Source organism: Saccopteryx bilineata, chromosome 6, assembly GCF_036850765.1.
Source record: "Saccopteryx bilineata isolate mSacBil1 chromosome 6, mSacBil1_pri_phased_curated, whole genome shotgun sequence".
Taxonomy (NCBI): domain Eukaryota; kingdom Metazoa; phylum Chordata; class Mammalia; order Chiroptera; family Emballonuridae; genus Saccopteryx; species Saccopteryx bilineata.
In genome coordinates, this window is record NC_089495.1 from 168,194,781 (window position 1) to 168,215,963 (window position 21,183).

Here is a 21,183-nt window from a genome sequence, read left to right on the forward strand (position 1 = left end):
TGGAGGGGGAAATATATTTGTTTAAGCATTATAAAGATAATAAATTTGAGCCTGACCAGGCGGTGGCGCAGTGGATAGAGCGTCTGACTGGGATGCAGAGGACCCAGGTTCGAGACCCTGAGGTCACCAGCTTGAGCGCGGGCTCATCTGGTTTGAGCAAAAATTCACCAGCTTGGACCCACGGTCGCTGGCTCAAGCAAGGGGTTACTCGGTCTGCTGAAGGCCTGTGGTCAAGGCACATATGAGAAAGCAATCAATGAACAACTAAGGTGTCGCAATGCGCAACGAAAAACTAATGATTGATACTTCTCATCTCTCCGTTCCTGTCTGTCTGTCCCTGTCTATCCCTCTCTCTGACTCTCTCTCTCTGTTTCTGTAAAAAAAAAAAAAAAAACCAAAAAAAAAAAAAGATAATAAATTTGAAAACCAACATTAAGTTGCTCAAAAGTTAGTACCTCCAGGTACAGTGAGCATAAAAGCAAAAGGGATAAAGAGTTGGAAGAACAATTGGAGCGAAAGGCAGCTAGAATGGTGATGCCACAAGATGCCCACAGGTGGATAGCAGGATTGTTACATTTAGAAGGGTGCCACCTCTTTGCTGTCCCTCCTCTGACAGTGCTGAGCAGAATGGAGTCAGGGACATGGCATCCTTCTGGAAGACATCACTGATGAATTGATAAGGGTCAGAGATTCTCAACTTTGTTAATATGGCCCAGTCTGAGACTGGCCCCACTCTGTCTCCTCTGAAAAATATCTTTATGATGACAAAAAAGCTAGAGACAGAGTGCCGGATGAATTCCATACCTTGTTTTAAATTGGGTCAAAGTACATAAAATTGCTGATGTTTGACTATTTTTGACCTAGTCAAAATAAGGCTTTTTCATACAGTTCAGCCTAATTTTCAGGATTCCAAGAATGTGTATTCTATATGAACATAAACACCATTAACTGTGCAGGAAAAGTCATGTGCACTTGGATTGTGAGGAGATCTGAGCTGCCTCCCAGGACGTCTGCCAGCACCCCAGGGCTGTATGCGGGCTGCTCCCTGCACAGCCCCTGGCCCATGAGGCTGCTGCTACGACCTGAACTGTTTTGGTCTCTCTCTGGGCCCATCCTTTTCCTTCAGCCTTCTATTTGTGACTGGTTTCTCTGAGTATTGTGCCTAACTAATACTACTTTATTATTGTTATTGTATGCAGTGTCTCCAACCCTATTTTGTGATAAGGCCTTTTAAAATCAATTAACAAATGAAATCTGTCTTTACCTGGGACACTTTTGAATTGACTGCCAGGTCAGCAAATTCTCAAGACTAACACAGACCCCAGTGTTAACCACCGCCTGCCCCTGGCAACGGGTAGACCACCTTCCTTCTCCAACCCCCTTACAAAGGAACTCAAACCACCTTAATATCATTACAATAAAATTTGTAAATGGAAAAGGGTATCTTTGCTTTATATACAATTTGTATTAAAATATTTATATCTACAAGCAAGATAATGAAGATTCTTTTCCTACCAACCAGCAAGGAAACCATTCTAAGTGGGCTTTGAATCGTGACAAATGGGCCGTCAGTCTGAAACTTAGCACCATGGCAGTCCAAGAGTTCAGAGCGGGATTGGGCCTTGGAGCACCCCAGTGTGATTCAGGCACAGCTGGCCAGAGCGCGGTGGCTGTTCTGTCATTCTAACAGAGTTATCCAGTGTTCCCACCCTGCCGTGGCCCAGACATATTCTGAAGTCACAGGACTGCGTTGAGTCCAGTATAGCCATGGGCCTGGAGGAATGTTTGGGTAAGGTATTTTCCCTGCTGAGGAAGAAGGAAGGTCACAGCCACGACGTGTGGAACAGCCAAAGCTTTATTTAGTAGAACGCTTCCTGGACGATGTTCTCTGGTCCCAAGTCGCACGGATTTTCCCATTTGGGGGTAATTTATAGGTTCGGCAGGGTGAAGGTGAGTTGATATGACATGGCGAAATCTCACTGGCTGACGGACAGTCGCTCCTTTCCAAGTGCTCCCGGGAAGTCTCCTTTGGTGCGCATGGGTGTGGGCAGTTCCAGCCAAAGTTCCCGGTCTGGCTCCTCGCATGGCCCTCCTCCATTGCCCACCGGCCTTACATTCCAACTTTTTGTTAGATAGGGGCGCCGCTGTTCATCTGGCTACTCCCTGCTGGTTAGGGGCACTGTGGGGAAGGGAGGTCGGAAGGTGGTGGCTCTGAGGGGAGTCGTGTATATGGGTGTAGGAACATCTGTTTGACCGTGACTCAAGAGACTTCGTGGATGCGGTCCTGTAAGAATTTTTTTTTAAAGAAGAGCAAATATGAGTAATATGTTGATAATTAGAAGAGGACCTAGGATAGGGGCAGTCCAGGTGAGGATGTTAGGGGCTGCCGTCAGGAGTTAAGCAGGTTGTGGGAGGACAGATCCTTAGGCAGTTTTTCTTATAGATGGTGAGGAGATTGATGTTTTCTTCCATTGGGCCAGTCTCATTGAACAGCAATGCTCCCTGCTTTAGCTCACTCTGGTGGCAGGTTCCCGGTGGGAGGGACAGGGGGATCTGCAGGGCCCAACCTTTTAGTGAGCCGGAGACGGATAGGGCCCAGTGGTTCCGACTGCCAGCAGTCCTGCATGGGGGCAAGCTTGAGGCGAGAGACATGGTATTAAGGTGTTTGTCCTAGGAGTTTGGCTGCAGTAGGAGTAGTCAATATTACCGTATGGGGTCCCGTCCAAACTGCATGTCAGGGGTGGCGTGCGAAGGAAAAAAGAAGGGATCCCATTCACCTCCATAACCGAGACCTGTGAGGGTACTAGAGGTCCAGAATGTCATGGCAAAACAGAGAAGGACTTACAAGAAATGAGATGGACTTACCCGCTCCTGTAGTATTACTCTGGGCTTGGTGAGGGTGATGAGGGTCTCTGAGTCCGGGCTGCGTCAGTCATTCATGAGGCCTAGGAGTTCGAGCAGTGGGCCCGCCTGGCTGGCTTGGCCTCCCATTTGGGTGGCTTGTCCTCCACATAGAGGCGCGAGGAAAAGCCTGTTGCCCAAAAGGGGCAATCTCTCCACCAGTGACCAGGCTGCTTGCAGTCAGAGCAGGGCTTAGTGGGTGGCCTCTGGCAAGGGCACTGTCGGGACCAGTGACCCTCCCTGCCACATTGAAAGCAAGCTCCTGGCCCAGGCCGGTTGGCTCAGTGGTAGAGCATTGGCCTGGCGTGCAGGAGTCCTAGGTTCAATTCCCGGCCAGGGCACACAGAAGAAGTACCCGTCTGCTTCTCCACCCCTCCCCCTCTCCTTCCTCTCTGTCTTTCTCTTCCCCTCCCGCAGCCAAGGCTCCATTGGAGCAAAGTTGGCCCGGGCGCTGAGGATGGCTCTATGGCCTCTGCCTCAGGTGCTAGAATGGCTCTGGTCGCAACAGAGCAGCGCCCCAGATGGGCAAAGCATCGCCCCCTGGTGGGCATGCCGGGTGGATCTCGGTCGGGCGCATGTGGGAGTCTGTCTGACTGCCTCTCCATTTCCAATTTAAGAAAAATACAAAAAAAAAAAAAGCTAGCTCCTGGTGGGGTTCTACTTTGCGGCCTGGACTTGGGTCGGGCACCTCCTGTGCCTTGCCCCTGTTGCTCTGCTGGCCTCAGGGCTGCCACAAGAGCCTCGGTTTGGAGCGTTACCTTCTGCTGCATGCAGGCCTGGACAACAGCCTCGGCCTTTTCCTACTAGCCGCGACCATTAAAAACTTTAAATGCCATGTTCATAGGTCTTGGATAGGGACTTAGGGGTTGAGAATAAGAGGAGGGGGGCTCCTGGGGAGCCCGGCACCCAGATCCAGCCAGAAGCACTGGAGCCAGAAGCAGGACAGGGCCAGGCCTTCCTGCAAGAAGATCGGGGTTGGGCTGTGGGGTCAGGAGCCCTGCAAACCAGCGTGAGGGCCAATGGCCGGCAGAGGGGAGCCTGATAGGGGAGGGGCTTAAGAGCACAGTGGAGAAGGGAGGGGCCCCTGTCGGGCAGGGGAAGAGAAAGAGGGATTAGTATTTGCAGGTGAATGAGAAACAGGATTTGGGGAAGGGACGGGAGGAGCCCCAATAGGATGGAGGGAGCTATGCAGGAGGGGAAGAGAGTTGGGGGTCAGCGAAGGAGGAAAGATCAGGAGTGGAGGGTTTAGCTGAGCTTTCTCTGGCCAAAAAGAGCCTGCACATAGAACAGGCAGCACAGAGATTAGGACAGGAGCGCAAATACTAGAAGCCCTGAATGTAAGGGATCTCCAACCATTTCCCAGTTCTTTGACAATAAATTGGTGAGGGTGTTGAAATCGAAAGTCCCTTCAGGAGGCCACCTTGGTTTGATTATCCAGTGGGTTCTGTGGCCTGGCCACAGTGGAGAAGAAGAATAGTTTCTTCTTCTTTAGGGAGGGAGAGATTTTGGATAAGGCACTCCAGGAGTGTTTTTGGATCAGGTTTAGATGCCTGTGCCTCTGTGGCCGCCCTCAGTCTTCTGAGTGATCAGAGATGAGAATTGGTGTCCCGCAACTCAAGCTCTGGCCACCAGATGGTTAGGTAGAGTAGGAGTGTCCGGGTTGTCTACACGGGCACACACACTCAGAATGGATAAGAGGTCCCTGATGCAGCTGCGATTATAGGCAGGGAGTCTTGGTGGAAAGAAATGAGGAGAGGCTAGAGGCAGGAGACTTACCGCACCATGTGCCGAAGTGGGTGGGAGGTCAGAGATCCTGGTTCTTCCTCGGAAGGGAAGGGGAGAGGAGTGGCCCCAGCAGGCTTCAAACTCCTCCCAGGTTTTGGCACCAAATGTAAGGTATTTTCCCCGCTGAGGAAGAAGGAAGGGCATAGCCACGAAGTGTGGAATAGCGAAAGCTTTATTTAGTACAGCACTTCCCAGACAATGTTCTCTGGTCTGGGAGACAGGAGCCAGAGAAGTCGCACAGATTTTCCCATTTGGGGGTAATTTATAGGTTCGGCAGGGTGAAGGTGAGTTGATATGACGTGGTGAAGTCTCACTGGCTGATGGACAGTCGCTCTTTCCAAGTGCTCCCGGGAAGTCTCCTTTGGCGGGCATGGGTGTGGGGGTTCCAGCCAAAGTTCCTGGGTCTGGCTCCTCACATGACCCTCCTCCATTGCCAGCTGACCTCACAGTTTGGCCTCAGCACTGTACCTGTGCCGGCTAGCACAATGTTGCCTCTTACTGTTAATTCCTTCAGTTCCCACAGCAGTCCTGTGAAGAAAAGAGTATCTTTGCTTTATATGCAATTTGTATTAACATATTTGTATCTACAAACAAGATAATAAAATTTTTATGCTAGCTACTGTCTCTCCCTCTCCTTCCCCTTCCCCTTCTTCCTCTCCCTCTTCCTCTTCCTCTTCTCCTCACCAATTCTGCAACCTAGTTTGAAATTTCACATCTCTCACTGTAAGAAAAGGTGGTACTTTCCAAGAAAGGTTTATAACTAGCCACTTTATTTATACTTAGTTTAGATTTTTTTTCTCTAAATGGTTTTCACTTGTTTTTAAGTAAAAACATCAAAATGAAGAAAGTGAGAGGAAAAGAAATCTCAAGTGTTTGTGTTTTATGACTTTCAAGTTTTAACTATACACACTTACTAACTAGAAACATACACATTTATTCAACAATCCAAGGAGGGCACAATTTTTATTTCTGTTAAGAACATGTAGTTAAGTGAGAAGATCAAGTTACTGACCACAGTTCCTGTTGAAGGGACAGGGAGCAGCTTTCCAGCAAGGGAAAGGATACTTTTGGGTCTAAGAAGAGAGTAGGCTATTTGTAAATTCAGTCATTAAGAAAATGTTTAAAAACAGATGTAATTGTTCAGTGCTAGAAGACTACTTGGTTTGGGCTAGGTCATGGTTTCAGCTTTTTAGAAATACGAATTCAGATCTTACAGTGTTTTTCTAAGCAGTTCCTAGATTTTGCCAGTGTTTCTTTTTAAGAGTGTACTTCTTCACTGGCTGGTTCTAAGAATGGTACAGGCATTGGACAAGTTGATCAAATCTATTTATAATTAAAATCACACTGGAAAGTGATCTTAGAGAGCCATATGACAGCTCACAGTATCGGTAGTATTTTGGTGCAGTGCAGGGGAGGCACTTCTGAGAGGCTGCTGCTAATGGCTGCGGGGAAGAGCATCTTGTTGGAGGAGGGATTGGTGTTTCTTGCTTTTGGTTTGTTGTTAAAACAAGGTTTTGCAGGAGCAGCGCTTTCCAGGAGATGTGGGCTAGTCAAGGCCGTTAGCTGAGCCAAAGCCAAAATCAGCTTCCGGGCTCTCCGAGCTTCCGATTCTCTCGGTGGCCTCATACCCAGAGCCATCCTCTACCCGATGTGTTCATCCTTCATCTGCCCCTCTGCCATCCTGCCTTCAGCCCTTTGGGTGTAATAGGCTTCTCTGTCTTCACGAATCTCCTTTCAAAATTCAGACGCTCCTGGGATAGCCAGACATCACATGAGAGCTTCTCAAACTGGAAAACCAGGCAGTGCGCCAGGTAGAGGCAAGTCGCATGAGAAGCATAACGTGGCAGACCATCAGCAGTGCTCGGTGGATAATCATTTACAACATTTTTTTTATTAAAGTAAAAACAAGTCATGCATTTGTATTTTTAAGATAAGAAGCGTAACCATGACTTGCTTGCAGGCTGATCAGGCCCAGCTTCGAGGCCTGTGGAGGTACAGCTTTCCCATTCTGTCCCCTGCAGAGGGGGAGGACTCGAGGGGAAATGTTCTGGTACATTGCCTTCAGCCATGGTTCGCAACTGTATAATCACACGGGGTATTGCAATATTGACTGATGCCCAGGAGCGCTTCACAGGTTCTGGTTAACTTGGTTTGGAGCAGGGATTAATCGATGGTTATTCTAAGGTGCAGCCAGGAGTGAGCTGCTGCCATAAGGAATTAAGCAGCAGCCCACTTAGCAAGGATTCACAGACGCCCATGGACTAGTCCTACGCTCCTTGTGGAAGATGGAGTCAAGAAGCCACATGGTTTCTTTCCGAGCAGGGAGTGGTAGATGTAGCTGACGTCTGTGTGGGGCTTAGCTTTTCTGGACACTGTGCTGAGACTTCATGCGGGACCACTTTCCACTATTTACACACAAGGAAACTGATTTCTGCATGAGACCCAGCCAGCTGAATGGTGATGGTAGTCTTGGAGCCTGGGCAGTCTGACCTCAGAGCTGAGTCTTTGCCACATGAGAATGTCATGTGTTGCGAGCTGGACCAGCAGCCTGGCAGGCAGGAGGAGGTCAGGGACACTTGGCTGTCGGCTGGAAACTATGAAAGACAAACAGCAGCTTTACCATTAGGGCACCTGTGTCAGGCTGCCCGGAGCTCCGGTGGGACCCGGAAGTACAAGGAGAAGGAGGTGAAGATCAGGAGGCACCTGCAGACAGCACTCTTTTTTTCTTTCTTTTTTTTTAAATTAATTGTAATGGGGTGACATTGATAAATCAGGGTACATATGTTCAGAGAAAACATCTCCAGGTTATTTTGAGATTTGGTTATGTTGCATACCCATCACTCAAAGTCAAAATGTCCTCTGTCATCTTCTATCTGATTTTCTTTGTGCCCCTCCCCTCCCCCAGTAACCACCACACTCTTGTCCATGTCTCTGAGTCACATGTTTGTGTCCCACCTATGAATGGAATCATATAGTTCTTAGTTTTTTCTGATTTACTTATTTCACTCAGTATAATGTTGTAAATGATCCAATGTCATCATTTCTTATGGCTGAGTAGTATTCCATAGTATATATGTACCACATCTTCTTTATCCAGTCATCTATTAAAGGGCTTTTTGGTTGTTTCCATGTCTTGGCCACCGTGAACAATGCTGCAATGAACATGAGGGTGCGTGTATCTTTATGTACCAATGTTTTTGAGTTTTGGGGGTATATACCCAGTAGAGGGATTTTTCATTTTTTGAGGAACCACCATACTTTCTTCCATAATGGTTGTACCAGTTTACATTCCCACCAACAGTGAATGAGGGTTCCTTTTTCTCCACAGCCTCTCCAACATTTGCTATTACCTGTCTTGTTAATAATAGCTAATCTAACAGGTGTGAGGTGATATCTCATTGTAGTTTTGATTTGCATTCTCTAATAGCTAATGAAAATGAGCATCTTTTCATATATCTGTTGGCCATTTGTATTTCTTCGTGGGAGAAGTGTCTGTTCATGTCCTCTTCCCATTTTTTTAATTGGATTGTTTGTTTTTGAGTTTTATGAGTTCTTTGTATATTTTGGATATTAGGCCCTTATCTGAGCTGTTGTTCGAAAATATCATCTCCCATTTAGTTGGCTGTCTGTTTGTTTGATGTCAGTTTCTCTTGCTGTGCAAAAGCTTCTTAGTCTGATGTGGTCCCATTCATTTATCTTTGCCTTCACTTCCCTTGCCTTTGGAGTCAAATTCATAAAGTGCTCTTTATAACCAAGGTTCATGAGTTTAGTGCCCATGTTTTCTTCTACGTAATTTATTGTTTCAGGTCTTATATTTAGGTCTTTGATCCATTTTGAATTAATTTTAGTACAGGGGGACAATCTGTAGTCAAGTTTTATTCTTTTGCATATGGCTTTCCAGTTTTCTCAGCACCATTTATTGAAGAGGCTTTCTTTTCTCCATTGTGTGTTGTTGGCCCCTTTATCGAAAATTATTTGACCATACACATGTGGCTTTATTTCTGGGCTTTCTGTTCTGTTCCGTTGGTGCAGACACCATTCTGTAGTTCCCCAGGAGTGCGGTGTCAGAGCACACACTGCCTGGATTTGCTCTGTTCTGAGACACGTTTGCTAGACAGCCATCTCCCCTTCCCACCCAAAAAGCTCCTCATTCTGTGTCCTTCCTCACCCAGGAAATGAGTATGAGCCCCTTCCCATTCACAACCCTGCACCACTATAATTTTATAAACCCCTGCAATATTACTATCTTGTCTTTTTAGACCTTTCTTAATTGATCAAAGAGTTAAAAGGATAAAAACTCTGCAGCTTTAAGGAAAATGTAGATATTAAGGCCTTTCTTTAATCTAAAATAATGGCTGATTTTAGTTAGAATGCTTTAAATGCAGCTATTATTAAATCTCTGCCGTTGTATCACTGGTTAAGTATCATGGCCCATTGATACAGCTATAAAAAGTTCAACGGCTATGCTAGCATATCTTTGTCTTCTCGTCTTTCAACTGTAAAGAAAAAGATGTCTTTGTATCAAGCCTAAGCATTTGTGTGAAAAATGAAATTGGGTTCAGTTTGTGCATAGATTTTCAAAGAGATTAAAGGGGCATCACACAATTTTTCTCTATACAAGGCTGCCTTTGATGTGCTTTCTGTCTATTCAGAGAGAAGTGTTAGCCATTGTTTTTGAGGCGCAGAAGAGCGTCCACTTGTCATCAGCACACTCTAATACCTTTCTGTTCAAGGTGGATCTTATAATTCAGAGATAATGTTACTAGAACCATACGTTGTGACCAGACACCAGTCTGCCTCAGGAAGATAAAGGCCAAGGCAAAGCCAAAGTGTTTATTGAGAATGATCAAGAAGCAAAACTAAAGCAGTTATTTCTGAATGACCAGTCATAATCCATGCTCTTGATATATCATCAGCAGTGTAAAGTTATTATGTAATGATTATATTTTATATAAATATTTTATATTTGGTATATAAAGTTATTATACAATTATATAAGCACAAAAGAAAGTTATTCTTTGGTGCTTGCTTTGTCCTGGCGCTGGGTTCTAATTTGCTTTTGCTTTTGAGGTGTTACTGCAAAAGAAGTCAATGAAGCGGTCACATTACAAGGCTCAGAGTGTGCCTGAGTGAGTGCCCCTGCCTGAGTCAGGCTAAGATGATGGCAGCAGAGTGGAGATGCCTTAGTGAACTGGAGGTTGAGATGTTCTCACAGAAGACCTATTGGCTAGGTTCTTCCTTGAGCTCGTAGGATGTGTACAACGTGCTGTTTTACGTGCAGTCATCGTAACTAAGAAGTGGAGTTACTGTCCCATTCTATAGGAGAGGAAACTAAGGTACAGAGAGAAGTCAGTGACTGTTTGAACCTCTGGCCAATCAGTGGACAGGAATTCACACCAGACCGGCACTCAGAGCTTTAGCTGCTTGTGCTAATTCTTCTGATTTCCCAACTGCATTGTCACTAATTGCTAAGAATATTCTCACAAGGTACTTTGAATTTGCATAGCAACTAAAATGTACATTTTTCTCCCCAAATTTATTCAGTCTTCATCTCTGAAAAAAAAAACAGGTTTTTCTTTTTCTTAAATGGAAGTGAAATCCAGTAGAAGGTTTTCCTTTGCTTGGCTTACATTTTGATTAATTACTATGTACATCAGTATAACCCAACTTTCTGTTGATTTTTTTATTAATGCTGCCTCTGAATTTAATTTTTTTTAAATCCTGTTTTCAATCATGTCACAAACAACGAAGGCTGAATCATTCAGAACGTTATAAACTACTTGACCTCTCTGTACCTTTGTCTTTCCATTTCTCCCACTCAGGCTTTCCCAGCACAAACGGTAGCCCGGGGTCGAGGCTGCCGGTATCTGGCCGTAGCAGCCTCCAGCATCCTCCCAGAGGCAGTGGAAGGGCTCCTCCAGGGGTCACCTTCTCCGTACTCAGTGGAGAAAGTCGGGTGGGTGGAGGGAAGGGAGACATCTTGCTGCTGCTGTCCTGCACATTCGCCTCTGCCCTGCTGAGCCTGCAGCAGGCAGCTTCCTGGTGGGGAAGGAGGGACATCTTCGCCTTCTGTCTGATTCAGACACTGAGTATCCACAGTCCACCCAGGCTCACCTCTTCGGGCCGCCTTCCACCTGAGCGTCAGCAGCAGTTCCACTTTACACCTTCTCCTCGTTTCCTTCCTGTTCATCTTCTTAGAAAAATGGTGACCACATGAAAGATTTTTTTTAAAGCATCTTATCTACATTTATGTCAATAGATTTGAAAATCCTTCTGCAAAACAAAATTGGAATGTGAATCCTCAGTTAAAATGAGATGTTGTTTTCTATCCACTTGGTTAAATTCTGCTTTTTGTTTGTTTTTTATTTGCAAGCGAGTGTCAACCCATATTAAAATGAAGGCACAGCTACACTGTTCATTCGGAAAAAGCATTTGGCCACTGAATGGAAAAAGCCAGGATCCGTGTATAAATTATTCAGAAATTTAGTAAATAAATGTACAAACTTCTAGCTGGTGCTATCGCTATTGTATTATTCAGTCCAGTAAAGAGAATTTAATAGACTTTCAGCAACATTGTTCAGTAATCAACAAAAGGCATACTGTCCTTTATGAATAACTGATTTTCCTGGGGCATTCTGAAGAAAGTGGGTCCTCGTTAACCCTAGAATGGCTAGCTAATGTAATTGAAGCGCGACCACCTGGCAGTGAGGTTGCCCGTCAGCTGCCAAGGAAGGGCTGGCCGGGAGGACCAGGTGCTCCGCTCGCGCTGTCTGCTTGTTACAGTGGATAAACAGCGTGATTGCACAGTATGGCCGGAGGCGAGAATCCAAGACCGCTGCCAGCCGGGAGCCTTCTTTCTTCCCTGGTCTTGGATGAGGGGCCGATAGTGCCTCTATTCAGAGCAGGTATTGCTGACAAAGCGCCGAGGTGTCTGCTTCAATTAGGGAGGAGAAGAATCGGACTGGCCGAGGACAGAGCAGCAGTGAGCCTCACGCTCCTGTGCCTGCGTCAGACCCGGCCTGGCCGGCCGGCCTGTTGAACACAGGCTGTGAAGCTGAAGCATAGAAATGGAAAAGAAATTCGAGAAAAGGAACTGCAGCATCAGGGGGCCACTGTTTCTCAAAGCATGATGCTGGCTTCATTTTGCTGCCATCTCGAAGCATAACACCAACTTGCCACCACATGGTAAACTTTATTTAGGCCCGAATTCCATGGCAACCCAGGTCCCCTGGTTCCTTTGATTATATTCAATAAAATGCTGGGCCGGGTCATTTCTCTTTCTCTTCCTTCCTTCACCAGGTCCTGCAATGTCTGTCTGCAGGCTCACTCACTAAAAGAGTCCTCACTTGGCTGTTGTTGAGTCTCAGTAATTTTTTAAAGCATTGCTATGCATGTGGAGATATAAAAGAAAATTAGTATTACTGACTTAAAAAATTTAATTAAGAAACAGGCATTACAACCTTTCTGAGGGATTTTGAATGTTAAATGGTTCATTAAGTGTGTGGGAATAGAAAAGTGAAGAGCTGTTCCCCCAAACAGCAAGAAAAAAATCGCTCTCTCAACACATTGATTTATTTCATTTGCTGAGCACGGGTGCCATGAAATGCTTCATCCCAACAGCACATTAAATATATGCAGAAGTAAAATCACAGTGAATGGCACCTTGTACTTTGTACTTGTGCTGTGTACATTTCAATAGGCTGGGAGGAAAAAAACAAACTGTAGAAAGATCCTTTTATGAAATTAAATTACCTGTTTTATATTGCTCCGAGGCTGAGCGCGTAGCTGCTGATTCAGAGGGTCTTGACTGTTGCTTGTACCTTTTCTATTGGTTAGTCCCCTGTCCCCCCACCCCTGGGCAGTGTGGTTAGGAACAGGTTTCCAGGCAGGCAGTGTCTGTCCAGAGACACCAGGCCATGAAGAGTCAGCAGGATTGCTTAGAAGTACAAGCCGGATCTGCAGTCTTTCTCAGCATCTTGTCACACGGCACTCAGGCCACTTGGTGGTAAACCAGGAGTGTGATAGCCAAGTTAGGTCACGTCTCCCTAACTTGCATGTTAGCCTCAGTTTGCATGTCTGCAGAAAGAATCAGTGAATGTAAAGGTACCGGAAACACAGTCTGCAGGGTCTGCCACGGACAGGAGCTTCATTAATGGAATTCCCTTCCTCCTGCCCACAAGTTGGATCTTTCCCAATGGAATTACTCATTTCATGTCTTTTATCCAAAGGGATTGATTTTTTTGAATCAAATTTTACCTAAGTACTGTGGAAGGACAAAATAAATTTATAGGAATTTAGTTGTTGGGAAAAGAAAAGCACACACGCACACACTTCCCAGCCTTTAGTCTCCTAGCATGGAAGTCCTATCCTGGAATTTTGTTTCGTTCATTCAGACCGCCAGGGAGTCTTACTGGCAGCCTCGTTGGCACTGTCTCGGGGTGTAGATGTGAGTCCCGCTCCCCACTGGAGCCTCAGCAGTGCCCACTTCTCCATGACTGCTTCCCCGTCTGTGAGGTGGGCTGGAGGGGCACATACAGTGGGTAGCATGAGTGCATCACTGAACCACACTGCCAGCAGTCCCCGGGGCTCTCGCCCTCACCATGGCCTGTGAGGGCTGGGCCTCGGGCACACCCTGGAGCTCAGCAGGACACTATTGGCAAGATAGCCCCATTGGCAGGGTTCTCAGCCTCCTCTGTGCCGTGGACCTCCAGCCCCTCTCAGAATGTGTATGAATGCAGAAAATAAAACACATAGGATTACAGAGTCAATTAGTTATAGTGAAATACTTTTTAAATCAAACACCTACGTAGTATATGTACATTTTTATACATGCATTCAAATACTAAGCTCTAGAGTAGTAGGTTATAACTACTGTGATTTTGAGGCAGTAATGAACAGAATCAATATTTGGAGGCATTGGCGGCAGCATAAAGTGATAGGAGAATCTTTGATTCTGCTGGTGTTGTGGGCACGGGTGGACCACTGTGGTAGACTCCATTGTGGCGTCACGGGTATGTTAAGTCACAGAGTGTTTAGGACACTCAGAATAATTTATGGTCACTAGTCAGAATTCATTTTCAGAAAGTAAACATGTTTAAATTAACCATAATAACTAGCATTTATTTATCTAAATTGAGTTACACATGTTTTATATTACCCATACAGTGTGAGGCAAACAGTTGTTCATGTGGAAAATAATACGGTAAGTAACAAAAAACAATGCAGAAATAGTCTGTGTGTTTTGTGTATTCACAATGGTAAACCTACTTTGCCCACCCTGTGTATTAACAGGTGAGCTCTGTAACGTGCCCTTGTACAGAGGAGGCCGTGGGTCTCAGGGAGGGCAGGGGACCAGCTGAGGCCCCCGGCCACATTCAGACTTGGGCCTCCCATCAGCCACCAGAGTTTGGTCTCTGGTGCACAGCAGGGTGCCGCCCGGCTCCTCGCTGATACACAACTCAGAGGTGGCAGGCTTGTGACAGGGCCTAGGTCAAGCATGGCTGTCACGACAGTAACTCTGCTCCCTTCCAGAGGCCCAGGCACAGCCCACGTCCTGCCCAGAACCCAGCTCCTCTGGCAAGGCCAGGGCTCTGTCCTTCTCTTTAGATGACTCACTGCCTTCACTTTTATAGCAGCAGAGTCAACAGTGTCAGCCAACCTGCTGACACCTCTGAGAGCCTCCCCGGTGTTTGCTGCCCGGGGGGGGGGGGGGGGTAGGCAGCTGCCCTGGCTGCCAGTGCTTCTGCACCTCTGCCCAGGGCCCGGCTGGAAACACTGCCTGACGAGGACGCTGGCCTTGTTACTCTTTATTGCCATACCACTTAAGTACCCCTTCCCTCTCAGCCACCGGCTTGTTCTGCCGCCATGTTAGGAACTGCATTGGAAGAGGGGATAGATAAACAGCACCTTCAAGGAAGGAAATAGCTACCTTATTAGACTGGCTTAGTGGGGGTGGTATTGACAAATGAATCTTGTCTGAAAACTCTTGCAGAACCCACCTGTAAAGGTCTTGAGTTGACTTGGTGGGACATGGTGGCACTAAGGATTTCAGTGGCTCTGTCGTTCCTTTGCTGGCTTGTTGAAAGGGTTCTGACTGGCCTGGGCGCCGCCTGGTGCCTAGGCAGCCGAGTGGCCTGTGGCCTGAGGAAGATGGAGAAGCCACAAGTGGGGCTGTGGCTGAGACAGACTCCAACGGTCCATGGGCTTACCAGAGTAAATGAGGTTGGACCATGTGAAATTGCTGCTTTATTAATTCAAAAATCAGCAGTCTTGCATGATTCAACCTAATACTTAATTCACCCCATTTTTAGACTAACAGCTATAATGTTTCTGGGATGAATAATCAGTTCAAACAATTTAGAGCAAGATATCTCTAAAAATGTTTACCAGTCCTGCCCACAGACTGACTCTTAACTCTTGTCCGTCCGTATGAGTGTGAGTGTGTCCGGAGCAATCCCTGGGAAGGCAGGGCAGTGCCTCTCCTGCCAGGGCCGTCCCAGCACAGGGCCCCCATTTCACCACGACTCGGGAACTCTGCCTCGGGCTGCGCCCTCTCTGCCCCACCTCCTCTCTGCTGCCCCAGAGGAGCTGTACTGTGCGTCCCTCCTCCCTGCGTGCCCAGGAGCGAGGTCTCAGCCCTTTGCACCAACGGCCTTCATAGTAAGGCCATTCCCTCCTCTTCTCCCTCAGATGGAGTTTATTGAGCCTGCATCCCTCTGAGGGGTTCATCCTGCACTCCCCTGTCTCTCTGCTTCGCACTGGCCACATTTGAGTGCAGCTTCTTCCCAGAAGGCAGAGCTCTGGAAGCAGGCATGTGGTGTGCCCTTTTCCCACCTCTCCCCAACATCTAGCAGAGATGACTGAGCACGCTAAGTTTACGAAGTCTCTCCTCTGCCTCTGCGTTGAGGGATTAGCTTCCTGTGTTTGCATCGGTCGCACCTGCCCTCCGCCCCACCCCGCCCGGGGCATCCTCCATCGAGGACAGAGTGGAGCAGGAGTCTCCACCAGCAGTGTGGGCGCTGTCATCAGTACACACCCTGGGAACCCCGCGCTGGTGGCTGTGCAGGACCCCCTGGGAGGAAGTAGCTGAGGTGTCCAGCTCTCCTGGGTATCAGGTGGGTGGGTCCCTTATACCTCAGGTGTTGGGACAGATGGAACTCTAGAATTGTGGGTAAAGAATAGAGTCCACATTAGAGCCTCCTCTCTATGATTCATGTCTGCTTTGGAGGCGAAGAGAAGAACATGAAAGAATAATTTGTAGAGATATTTTTCCTTACTTCACTTTGAATGCCTCTCTCTAGATGGAATTTAAATACAGTACTCTTAACTTCAAAGAGATAAAAGAGGATGGCACGCTGCTTTAAAATGAGTGCCCCCCCCATGCAGGAAGCAGCTGTCTTCTGCCTCGTCACTTCTGAACATTTAACCAAAAACATCTGTGTCCAGTGTTGGGATGCCCGGGACTCACTGTCCGCAACTTCTGGGTTTGGCTGAAAAGTCCCCAGCAGAACTCAGAGGACTGAAAGCATCTCCACCTGTGTTTAAGATGCTTTTACCTGTTCCCATCTACTCTGGCTTCGAATTCGTGAATTTAAAAGCCCAGGTCCTGTTGTAGACTGTCAGTGGCAATGCTGCCCCACTTCCTCAGGGAAGCTGCTGGGACCTCTCTCGACTCCTCCTGAGAGGCTGGTGTGCAGGGATACAGTGACTTTGGCTTGGGGGAGGCTGACTGTGCTATTAAAGCTTGCTTTACTTTTTGCTTTCGTTTTGCTTATCTAGACTTCATCCCTCACTGCCTGTCCTGCTGAATTAACAAGGCGTGGTTCTTCAGCCTTTTTGCCCAGACCCCTCCCAGAACACCGCTGCCCCTTTCTTCTCTCTCGTCACTGCAGGTGTTCTGCAACTGCAGGCCATGTCAGAAAAGCTGTGATTAAAACTGCATACATTTTTGAGTCCAAAAAACATCGTTGAAACTTTTATCTCTATTTTTTATTAAGTGTACTTCTTTTTACTATGCAAAATATACATTATGAAGTATTATGTATGTTCTGTTCTGAAACATTTCAGCTTTTCACCAATGCTCACTGCATTTCTAAACTATTTTAACACTTCTCTGTTGTTCTTATGACTACTGTCTTCATTCTTGAGAAAACACACAGGCTGCGTAACTTATCAGGTGACCTCGTTTCTGTGGTCCTTTGGGTATATGATGCCAACTAGATTTAAGTGAGAATACATTAATTATGAAATTAATTAGAGAGCACTCACTTTAAATGCTGAATGGGTTTGTTCATGAATGTTTACAGTTAGACCTCATCTAAGAAATGTTTTAACCTTACTAGTCAAATTGTTGGTGGTGCAGCTTGTACAGAAATGTGCTAGATTTTAAAACTGGATTTGTGTTTACTGTTTACATCCTAGGGCTGGTTCCTGAGTCTCAGTCTGTCAGCCCGGGGGCGTGGTCCCCGGCCTGGCCCCACCTGTCCATGCCCCCAGCTCCAGTGGGTGTGGCGCCCACCTCTTACAAAAGATTTTGTAGGAAGAATGCAGCCTTTCTCTTTTTCTCTTTGTCTCTTTCTCTCTCTCTCTCTCTCTGGCTCTGGGAAAATTATTAGGTTGAATTATGAATGCAATTGCTACTGTTAGCCTAATCTTTTAACTCAGAGCCTCAGTTCCTTCAGCTGTAAAGTGAATATAGCAATACCTGCTTCATAGAATTTTCTGAGAATTAGTCTAAATAATCTTGGTGCGTGATTGGCACATAAGAGGTTGAATAGATGGACAGATAGATGGATATAAATGTTTGTCTTTCTGGCATGAAGTGAAAATGGTCAAATGGATTGTCACTAAATTTGAATGGTCTTTCTTAAAATACGGACTCTTTAGCATGGACAGAAGTCACAGAAGAGCTGCTGAGAGCACAACAGCGAGACACGGGGACCTCCAGCCACGGAAGCAGAGGTGCTGCCTGCACCTTGACAGAGGCCCCAGCAGAGAGCAGCTGCTTCTGCGGGCAGCTCCAGAATGGGCCGTGCCAGGGATCTGTGCATTTAACAGTGATAATGACTCTCCCTGGCAAAAAGAGGAGCCAGGCTAGTTATGAGATCAGAATTTGTTCTTTCAAAATAATTGTAAGTCAGTATATAGTGCTTTGCTCCTCCATGTATCTACCTGTACCATGGCTGAATCTTCTTACCCTGTGTCGAATTAATTCGCTATTTAGTCTCCCTTAAATCATTAACTGTATATAACTATTTTCTAATGGAATGCTGTGACCTTTATATTTAATTCTGTCCTACTCAAGGGAATTAAATGGTATTACTAAGTAATAAAAATTCCAGGTAGGTGCCTTTAACTTGCCCTGCAAAAACTTCAAAAGTAAAAGCTTATTAGGTGACTTATTGCACACCTTTAACAGAATGGCATTGTCTGTCACAAAACTGACTGCAACCACCCCTTGATAACTTTGACTTTTCCCCCAGTTTTCGTCCCATTGTGATCACTGTCACCTGGCTTTGACACCAGGCAGCTAATTATAATCACAGTGGCTCATCAGAAAGATGATCACATCTCGAACCTGTCCCTAGAAAATGACCAAGTGTTTTTTTTCTACAATATTACATATAGTAGGATCATCAAGGGGAAAAAACCCAGCTTGCTCTCATGCTGAATTCTGACAGTGACAAGATCATTAACCCGTGTGTGACAATGGTTCCTTGTTCATAGCCCTTAGAGTTTCTCTCACCAAGTGCTTTTTCAAGGACATATGTGATCTCGATGGCCTGAGTGATTTGTTATTAGTTACAGGCTAACCCGTTTTCCTCTTGTTAGGCCAGTGCAGGCCGCAGCAGCCTTTCCCCATTATAGCAGCCCGTCCTTGCACTGTGTGCAGGGAAGCCTGGGCCCCAGCCAGTCGGTCCCTGGAGCTCCATGCATCCAGAGGCACGCATGTTATCTGTGTGACATGTATGCCACGGTGACACGCTCACTTTGAGAATTTCAGAAATGAAAATGCTTAAGGCTGTTTGCATGTTTCCATTCACTCATTAAAAATGTCCATTCAAAATGCTAGTTAATAAAAATTTAGAACTCTGTGCTGGTTATCTTCAAAATGTGACCAGATATGAGCGTAGTAAGATCAAGTTTGCCAAAATGGGCTCATATGGATTTCCCAGTCCCTGATGCATAAATGAAAGGATTGAATTAATATAGTTTATTACCCTAAATTCTGGCCTCTATGTCAATCAGACAAGTAATTCAGCTAGGAAGTCATCGTTTATGCCATATTAGCTATAAAAATTACCAATTTGTGATGCTCTTGGGAGAGAGAAGAATCTAATTTGTCTATCCTCATCCTTCTTGTCAGCACCAAATAACAGTACTTGTGAATTAACTTAGCATGAACATTGCAAACTCTTAACTAGAATGATATTCAGATTCAATTGCTATAGCATAAGAGAGTAGAGGACGCCAGCATCTGCAACGAACTGGCCTGGGCTTGAGTTTGAGCCCCACTCGTTACTGGCTGGGTGGTCTCAGAGGGATTATTCTGTTCTGTCTGCTTCATCATCTGTGTTTTGAAGTTTCCAGGAGGATCCAGTGGGTTCCTGGCAATGAAAGGGTAGAGCATTAAGTCAGCACTGGGTCGGTGGTTCTTGTTTATTTCCTAAAGATTGTATCTTTTATTTGAAATGGCATAGCATCCCATTAGAATTCTGGCTAATTATAATGTAACCTCACCATGATGTGTTTGAGAATCTGCCCCAAATATTATATCACTCTGTACTGGTTGAGTTTGGTAGAAGCCAAAACTTAGTCTGAGACTTGAGGAGCAAGGAAATACTTTTCTTACATCTGAATGAAGAGTAATGATACACAAGAGGCACTCAGTAAACCGCTGGGCACATAGGCAGGCAGACACGCGGGCGGACCGACAGTTGGATAGGGGCTAGGTGGATGGAGAGATGCGTGGGTGGCAGACACAGTATGTTGAAGACAGAAAGAGTGGAGGAAAGAACACCTGGCTTTCTGGCGTGATTGGGCTGCCTCACGGAAACCCTGTCAGCCTCCTGTTCTGGGACCCGTAATGCAATTGTGCTTCATATTGAGGAACATCTTCAGCTCTTTTTAAGTAAAATACAGAATGTCTTCAAAAGACATTTCCCTCATCTGGGCCACGTCTCACACCATTAATATAAAACTGCTGATTTAATGGAGCTGCTTTTGATCTACCAAGAAAAGGCACACCTAATTCAATTTTGCTATTTTTCTAAGAGTAAGTGTCCTAATTTACAAGAGAATGGTTTGATTAGATTTTAAGTAATACCGCAGTTATATTTTTAGCCTTAAAGATAATATCGAGTGACTTGGACAAGCTCAGATGTGGAAAGTCCCAGAGAATTGTGTGAGATGGGAATTTTGTCTTTAACGGCACTCAGAGCTGTGACGAATATATTTTAATCAGAATGAATGGGATTTCTGACAGGGAATTTTGTATGTAAAATGTAAAAGCAGGCAGTTTTCATTTGAAGTGAAAAGTGAAATAATTCTAGAAAATAAGACCATAAAAACCAAAATGTAAATAGCCATCATTTTTATCTACACATTTCATTGTGTTTTTTTTTTCTTTTCCAAGTGAGAGGAAGGGAGATAGAGAAACAGACTACTGCATGTACCCTGACCGGGATCCACCTAACAACCCTGTCTGGAGCCGATGCTCTGCCCATCTAGGGCCATGCTTGCAACCAAGCTACTTTTAGTGCCTAACGCAGAGGCTCCACAGAGCCATCCTCCATGCCTGGGGCCAATGTGCTTGAACCAATGAGCTGAGGCTGCAGGAGAGGGAGAGAGAAAGAGAAGGGGGAGGAGTGGAGAAGCAGATGGTTGCTTCTCTGTGCCCTGACCGGGAATCAAACCTGAGACGTCCACATGCTGGGCTGACACTCTACCACTGAGCCAACCAGCCGTACATTTTGTTTTTAAAGTGTGTGTTATCATGAGAGAAATTCTAATTCTGATCCTTGTTCCCACTGGGACAGACTTGTTTCTTTATTTCTTTCCTTGTGCTCTTAAAAATGGAAACTCTCTAGATACTGCAATGTAGTACAGATGCTGAATTTATTGCCCAAATGACATACTCAAATGAGACTGAATATCTACGGTGTACCTGATGACAAATATTCTCCAAATGCCAAAGAAGACCACCCAAAAAATCCCCTTGCTTCCCTCCTGCAGTCCACCCTGAGCCAGATTTAACCATAGCTCCTGGAGAAAATTGCTTTCCTGTAACTGACAACCTGTGGGGTCATTGGCATGACACCAGCTGGTATCAGGTTGAAAGCCGTGGCAGACACCACAGCAGGTGAATGGTAATACCAGGAGCACCAGGACATGAAGGATGAGGTGGTACAGGGCGCTAGCCATAGAGGTGGAGACACCAGGGAATGAGCCTGCCAAGGGGAATTTAATTCAAGACTGAGTGACAAGGGGCCCTGGCCG

The 21,183-nt window shown here is 46.0% G+C and overlaps 1 protein-coding gene and 1 long non-coding RNA gene across 3 annotated transcripts in view; one reads left to right on the plus strand and one right to left on the minus strand.

Moving 5' to 3' along the window:
- RALGAPA2 (Ral GTPase activating protein catalytic subunit alpha 2) overlaps positions 1-21,183 on the plus strand; it is a 386,122-nt gene that overhangs the window by 326,212 nt on the left and 38,727 nt on the right. The window lies entirely within an intron of this gene.
- Positions 16,779-21,183, minus strand: part of LOC136309504 (uncharacterized) — a 29,915-nt gene continuing 25,510 nt past the window's right edge. The window contains exon 4 of the long non-coding RNA XR_010726282.1: positions 16,779-19,292. This is a non-coding gene — a long non-coding RNA (uncharacterized lncRNA). The remainder of the gene's footprint in view (positions 19,293-21,183) is intronic.